Source organism: Pinus tabuliformis, chromosome 9 (assembly GCF_031772625.1).
Source record: "Pinus tabuliformis cultivar Carrire ecotype Pingquan chromosome 9, CPIR1, whole genome shotgun sequence".
Lineage (NCBI taxonomy): Eukaryota > Viridiplantae > Streptophyta > Pinopsida > Pinales > Pinaceae > Pinus > Pinus tabuliformis.
The window spans coordinates 494056732-494064080 of NC_142307.1; the positions used below are offsets into that span (position 1 = coordinate 494056732).

Consider the following 7349-nt stretch of genomic DNA (forward strand, 5'->3'; position numbering starts at 1 on the left):
ACTTTCAAATTTCACACTGTTTGAAGTTGAATATGACATCAAAACCTTGATCACATATCTAACTAACACTCTATATTATGCTTTAATTCTTCTATGTACAATACATCTTGTGCTTTAGTTCTTCCATCATCAATAACAACCATGCCTCTTCCAATACTTTTGGCGGATGCACTATTTCCAAAATTATGTTACCTTCATCTATCTTCTTAATGTTTATGAACTTACTTTGATCCCCTATCATGTGCATTGAAAAACCACTATTGATATACCACTTATCCTTTTTCTTATGCACATGTAATGTAAGACCACAACTATATTCCTTCTCTGTCTTAGATGCACCCTTTTCTTTACGATGAGGACATGGAAGATGATTGCAAGTAATTTCCTTATGACCATACAAATGACAGAGAAAAAAATAACCATAAAATAATTTTTGGTACGTGTATGATTGCCTCTTACTACCTTTTTTTATTTGAGAAATTTTTTGAATTTCCTTAGCTAACAACCTTTTGGCATCTCCCTCCTTTTTGAGATGGGTAATTATGTCATTTTTCTCCTCCAATTTCTTTTCTGTTTATCATAGCTGCTTCTTGAATTAATCAAGATGCTTTATCAAAATATTATTCTTTCTCTTGACCTCCTCTAGCTCAAATTCCAAAAGCATAATCGATGATGCATCTAAGTCCATATTGCTTTGATCCATCTTCTAGTGGTTAATTGTTCCTGAAGATGACTTGATTTGATACCACTTGTTGGCCCAAAAGTCACACTGAGAGGGGGGGTTGAATCAATGTGAGGTCAATTTTACCATCTTAATTAACCATTCATTCATTTAGTAGTGATTATAAACATTATATAATCATTTATCACAACGCATCATTACATAAGTAGCATAAGCAAAAATAATACAAGAAAACATCACATCACAAGGAGACACAAAAAAATTAGGTGAATGATCCAGGTGGCTCTAGAGACACCCGCAGGACAGAGGGCTTATGGAAGCTCAAAAATAAAAGTGATCAGAATGCTTTCGAACTAGGGCCAGAGCGTAGATCTCGTCATCCTGATCACGGTGGTGTGAATGGTTCGTCAAACCGAGACTGTATGCGAAAGTTAGAAGTAGTAAAAGTTTGGTTGACTTTTGCTGACCGGGTAGGCTTAATGGAGACACAATTTGGAATTTTTTTGGCAGACAGAGTCCAGCCAACTCTGGCCATATTCCGAGCGAATTTGTGGCAATTTTGAAATTTTTGAAAGGCCTGCTTATTATTAAAAATTAAAAAAATTAATAATAAAAAAAAGGAGGTGGTGGGCCACCACCCCCACCACCCCACTCCTATCTATTATAATCATACATATTAAATATATATGTTTAAACATAGAACGAGGCCGGTGGGAGTTGAACCCATGGCCAGATCCACCGGCCCCACCCACGCGATGGTCCCACGTTGATACAATCCACACACCAAAACTCTGCCATTTAATTAATACAACCAACAACGCCATGTGACATAACACAACGGTTATAACAATTAATGAAACCACATGCCACCGTTACAAAACCATGCGCCTATTTTATAATAAAAATAAAAACAAGAGCCAAGTTTGGCATGGACGGAATTTGATCCCCCAACCCCATGTTTCTAATAGCCTATTTTTACCATTGGGCCAACGAACAAGTCTTGGTAAATTCCGCCTAACTTTTTACATATAAACCGAGCATTTTCTTAGTGCAAGGCAGCATGGAGGATCAGAGGAGCGCGCATGGAAACCGAGGCAATTTTTAATTAATTTATTGCAGGTGGAACCATGATTGAGCGAAATTTCCAAGAGGGTGAAAGTTTTGCAGTGTCCAAATTGGACAAATTTTATGTTGATCTTACACCTCTTAGTGACACAAACCTAATGGTGCAGTCAGTTTCCTGATCTAAGCAGCTGATTTGCAGAGGACCCAGAGGAGGGAATCTTTGAGGAATCTAGGGGGAATCTAAAAGATTCCTTGAGCCCCAGATTTTCATTTTCTCAAAATTCAGAAATTTGACAGTCGATTTTGCACTATTCGATGCCACAAATCTGATGGTGTATTCAAATTTTCCATTTTCTCATTTCATTTTTCGGCCACTTTTCTAAGTGGAGTGCAAGTGTCAGCATTCAAAATTTTAACGTGGATGCTCTCTTTTTTAGGTTGTTCTACAGTTCTGCTTCCAACCAGGATTGTCCATGCATTGAACCTCAATGTGGAAGACATAAATTCTCAGCCAAGCACACAATGTGGTATTTTTCCAAGCATGCAATTCTCATCCAAGCACACAATGTTTATCTATACAAATATTTTTTGTTGTAAAACGCATCATGGAAGTGATGGTCATGGTTGAAGGCTTGTATTTTATCTAGTCCATGGTTTTCCGACTTCCAGTTGTACAGCAAGTGATAAAGCTATGATAGATTAATTTACCTTTTGTATAAGCATCATTACATGAAATGATGCTTTGGAAGCACAAGGGAATTATTATTCAATACTGTGGCAGTTTCCACGGTCTTGAGGAAACAGTTCTAGCATTTTGTAATAAATTGAATATAATGAAATCCATTGTAGTGAATTTTTTGCTAGCAATCTGTTATATTTCTAAACTTTTGATGTTTAGCTCCACTCCATTTGGTAATCAATAAAATACAAGTTTAGGAGTTCTTTGATGGAACCTCATAAAAAGGCACTATTGTGATTAATTTGCATTTGTTTGGAAATCAAATTGTTGAGACAATTGCAGGATTGGGATTTTGTAGATTATGCTGCTCTCTGTTGTAGGTCTCACTATGTCATCTTGTCCTTTGCATCATTCCTCATAATTTCTAAACCCACTCACTCCGCATTCATACTGAAGCCTGTGCAGGAAGTTCTTTTCTGAGCTACATTTCTCAACATCAATTACCCCGACTTGAGCTCCATGGTTCTCTTGTCCCTCTTCAAAATCACCATAATACAATCTAGCATCCATTGCTTCTAACCACCTAATAAATTCTTCACCAATATTTCTCCCATCTTGTGCTCATTCTGCCACTCCTTCCTCAACTGAATTTGCAAGGCTTCAGTAACGAATTTGCACATTATTGATTGTATACTCTAGAGTGCAAGAGCCAAGGTTTAGTTGGTAATAGATTTAATTCATTTTGGATGGGAATATTCAATAGATTCACCTCACTCAAGAAGTTAGAAAAAAACTGGAATTTCACATAAAATTTTGACAAGAAAAGTCTTCTCTTTCAAGAGAGCTATGTTCTAAAATTGTGAGAAATATCGTGAACCACTGAACGACTTAGTAATTATGCACTCTTGTAACCTATTCCAATGCCAGATAACTAATAGCAGAAAAACACATGAAGAGTAAAAATCTGGAGAAAGTAAGCATGCTATTTAATTGAACATTTACTGAACAAGAGACTTTCATTGTCTGTAAAGATATGAACATGAACTCTCACATATTTGGAGCTATACTTTACAGTCTGTCACAATAGATAATCATTTTATGTTAGATCTAAAACTTTTACTTCGCAACTTGCAACAAAATCAAACAAGAGGACATGGTATGACCTAGTAATATTTTAATGATACATCTCAAATAGCACTAGGCATTAACATTAACTGCTCCTTATTCATGAGAAGAAAAAGTGAAGCAGGTGTATTAAAAACTCCATGTTGAAATAACAATTCTATAACTTGGACTGCTACAGAACTGGATGTTCTGCCAACTGAGTTTGACTTGACCTCTGTGACGAAAAAACTTGCAAATACTTGAAAGGTAATTTGCATATAGTTTTTTCACAAAAGGTTTCCTTCATGGATGTGGTACAAGGTTATATTTGTGATTTATTGTTCTATAATTTGTTTATCGAAAGTTAACAAGATTCAGTGTTGAGAAACTTTAATGGAGAAAAATAGGCAAATGAATCTGTGCAATTTCCTTAGTATCATACACCAAGAATAAGTTAGCCTCAATAATATTTGACCTCAACAATGAGACACCATCAAGAAATATCAATATGCTTCAAGTGCAGTTGCACTAGAGTCTAGAAGCATTTACTATTAGGTGACCTTAATTGTTAGACACAATGTATCAACTCAGTTTCTACTTTAACATCTTTTGGAAAAGGAATACTCAAGCCTATGGCTGGCAAACCAGTGCCAGGTCTCATTTGAGCTTTGAAAATGCAATACATAAAACTTCAACAATGAAACGCCATTGAGAAATGTGATTAAAATGCAGTAGAAGAAAAAATAAACACAAGAATCATTTATTGTTTACCCTGATTAAACAGATATCCTGTAAAAATTCAGTTCCTACATCGACTTTTGTAAGAGTCGAAGATATAAAGAAGCCCACGGGTTACAACTGGCCAGGTCTGCTATAGATTTGAAAACGTGGCGAACTATATAATGCAAAGCTTAACCATTTGATTTTCTCATCTTGGAGATGGGTTCATCAGACTTGCTTCTAATAAGTTGAAGTTCTTCCTGTAGTATTAATAAAATCATAATTCCATTATTTCTAGTGTGCATATACCTCCACCTGAAGAACCACTCCAACAAAATAACAATCCAAGATGCAACAAATAAGAGCATGAAAAATGAACTATTTCTATTGACTTAGTCTTCACTGGGAAATGTCATAGAAAATATGTTGTTCTCAGCATCCGGGGACATATGACATGCATGAAGTCCCTATAGAGTCTATACACATCTGAGATTCATGAATAGAGAATTGCCTCCTTGGAAAGCAAAATGAAGGTTGCAACAAGGATGAAAAGAATACATAAACGAATGCATTAACACCTTTTCCATGTGAATCAATTTTCCCAAGCATATCTTCTTGGCCAGTCTCAAGGGTCAACTTTCAATGACACAACTCGAGACTGTCGATTATGCTTTGCAACCTTAACAAAAATTGCTGAGAGGTAAGAGGGTGCCCACCAAGGCCTACAAATTTCTTGCTCACCTTCCAAGCATGCCACTGGAGTGAAACAAGCAACACATGCCCCAAAACACAGGTCAATCAGAATTAGAAAATCAAGCCAAACTTAAAATATGAACATATAAAAAGCTTTACATTCATAGATGCACTTTGTAGTTGGCAATAATAACAAAGGAAAATAACTAGTAATGGAGGACCAACAGTCCTGAGTGTGCAATTTTAACATGTAAGCATAATATCGGATGGCACTAACCTTTAATATGTCGAAGTTCATTGCACAAAGTTATAAAAACCCCCCATTTCATGTGACACCGCTAATCAACTGCAAAATCTGCTCAGTGGTAAATGTTGATAAGCTATCCAGATATTCTCCATTAACACCATTCTCTTTGAAAATCTGCCTGTAACTGCCAAGACCAATTTCATCCAGCCATACCCCAACATCCTGAATAAGACTCCCACATGTCAAATTTGGCTAAAATAGAAATTTTCCTAGGCTTCAGAAGCAGCCATAGATAGACTTGTGCCATGCTTAGGAGACTGAAAATGAAGCATCTCATAAATATCTACTATAACAATCAAAGACACTTCAAACTACAAAAATCAAACAAGCCTAACAAAAATCATATCTATCTTGCAAAACTTCCCTTATCATAACTCATCTATTGATGTAAAGTCATCTATAAAAGGAAGTTTACAATATCTAAGAATGCCTTGCCATTCTATGCTATTTATAATTGAAAACATGCAATTATTGCGATATTTAGAAACAGCCTGCTCTTCCAATGATCATTCTACTTGGGAGCATTTTTATTTTCTTTTCTTACCATACAAAGCTACTAATGCGTGCTCACAGTTACGTACCTCTCACTCATGAGATCCATTGCAACTCCACCTGTATTCAGTGTTTAGTATATCCCACTCATAAGGTGAGTCATCAAGGATTGTACCTCTCTAAAAAAATGTGAGATCTCTAGCTACAAATGGCTCTTGGGCATTAAGATGGGTCTTTTTGTGAAGTGTGCTCTAGTTTGGAAGAGATTATTTGGGCCAAAAACAACCTCCATACTGCCTTGATTTGACCTAAGACATTCTTTTCCTAGGTTAATATGATATTCAGCCATAAACTATTTCCTGCTAAGATATACTTCTGTCATTCAAAGTCTGTGTTCAATTCTGATTGAATCTCTGGTATTCTGCTACTGTTGGATTTGGCCCGAGTTGACACCCGTTTGACATACTTTTTTCCTAGGTTATATGATGTTCAGCTACAAACTATTTCCCACTAACATTTACTTTGTTATTCAAAGTCTGTGTTCAGTTCTCATTGAAATCTCTAGTATTTCCCTGCTATTACTATTTTTCATGTCTTTGCTGTTAGTACTCTTAAAAACTGTTGAATTTTGCTGCAGTTAGTTGCCTTGTGAATTTCCTAATTTAGGGTTGCTTTAGTATCCAGATTCTCAGAACTATTTCCATATTTCAAATTTCAGTTCTCTTATCAGGTTTCTGTGCTGGCTAATAACAGTGGCAATAGAGCCCCGATTGATAGCCGATTCATACCATATTTTTCAGTTACAGTTCAGATTATAAAATTAGGTCCATAAGAGCAACCCAGTATAATTTAATGTTATTTCTATGTTTGGGCCTTTTATCTGAAGAGAACAATTAGAGAAACATTGTTTATATTCAAATGCATACTCGCTCATATGCATTGAACTACAGAACACAAATCTTACGTTCAATTTCATTGCATCTTTTCAATGCCCATGGAAGTCACAAATGGAGTCTTGATATTACAAGACTCATCAACTTCCAAGTCCAAGTGGACTCTTGAATTTGACGTTGCTCTGAAGATATCGAGTGGAGCCAGAGCCTCCATGTCTTGGACTTGCAAGTCAAACAAGTCAGATTGACTCAGCCCATTAGACTTGATTGTCTATCTATGTACACACAAAAAAAAGATAACAGAAAGCACTCAATTTGCTTATATTTCTGACCTAAATTCACAGTCGACTAAGCAGACCTATCAGTTGTCTAAAATCCATGGCATTTTGTAACACGTAGTATCATTTATTTGGTAATCAATAAAATACAAGTTTAGGAGTTCTTTGATGGAACCTCAGAAAAAGGCACTATTGTGAGTAATTTGCATCTGTCTGGAAATCAAATTGTTGAGACGATTGCAGGATTGGGAGCTAGAACAACTATAAAGAATTCATGAAATTAAGGTTTCTGCTCAAATGTGCTCTGAACGACAATGTTTTTTAGTTGCAGGTGTTTAGGGATTCTAGACTGTTAATCAGTTGGATGACAGGCAGAGGACAACTGCACAAGATTTCTTTAGGACTATGGGGTATCATTTAAAATAAGTTGCAAATT

General features: G+C 36.0%; 1 pseudogene; it reads right to left on the reverse strand.

The window, feature by feature from the left end:
- Positions 1-4857: 4857 nt before the first annotated feature.
- LOC149149362 (uncharacterized) lies at positions 4858-5851 on the reverse strand (annotated as a pseudogene).
- Positions 5852-7349: the final 1498 nt, after the last annotated feature.